The sequence below is a fragment of the Trachemys scripta genome, chromosome 4 (assembly GCF_013100865.1).
Source record: "Trachemys scripta elegans isolate TJP31775 chromosome 4, CAS_Tse_1.0, whole genome shotgun sequence".
In the NCBI taxonomy this organism is placed as follows: domain Eukaryota; kingdom Metazoa; phylum Chordata; order Testudines; family Emydidae; genus Trachemys; species Trachemys scripta.
The window spans coordinates 122,959,687-122,959,995 of NC_048301.1; positions in this window are offsets into that span (position 1 = coordinate 122,959,687).

Below are 309 nucleotides of genomic sequence, written 5' to 3' on the forward strand. Positions count from 1 at the left end.
TCCCTGTGGATCACCCCACTCAAGGCGTGTTCATTCTAGGAAGCGAGCCGGCTAGACAGTAAAACCTCAGACGCTGCTCCCAATGCCACACTCCGTTTTTCAGAAATTAGTAGACTTGATGGCCAGAAGAGACCATTAGAGCATCTAATCTGACCCCCTGCATGTCACAGGCCTCCTGTATGACACAATAGCTACTTTGGGGGCAAACACATTCCAGAAAGGCATCTAGTCTTCATTAAATGACAGCAAGAGAGGGCGAATCCACCACTTTCCTTGGTAGCTTGTTCCTGTGGTGAATCATTCTCGCTG